Here is a 282-nt window from a genome sequence, read left to right as displayed (position 1 = left end):
CTGTCAAGGACAGAAATTACATGCTGGGGTTTTCTCCCCCCCTAGGGAGTGTATCTTGGGTTTTTCCCTTATTATTTTCTTTACTTTTTTCTTTTTTCCTCTTCTTTTTATGGTGGTGGGGGTGGTTATGTTTAATTGAAGTTGCTTTTACAGCACCAAAGACTTAATCATCCATTTTCTATATAAAAAGTAGCTACTTTTTTTTATGGACCTCAAGTTTACTGTAGTATAGAGGTGAAATTTAAGGAAAGGTATTAAGCAGGCTGTGTTTTAGCTTATGGG

Source organism: Suricata suricatta, chromosome 6 (genome assembly GCF_006229205.1).
Source record: "Suricata suricatta isolate VVHF042 chromosome 6, meerkat_22Aug2017_6uvM2_HiC, whole genome shotgun sequence".
NCBI lineage: Eukaryota > Metazoa > Chordata > Mammalia > Carnivora > Herpestidae > Suricata > Suricata suricatta.
Note: the sequence above shows the minus strand (reverse complement) of the source record.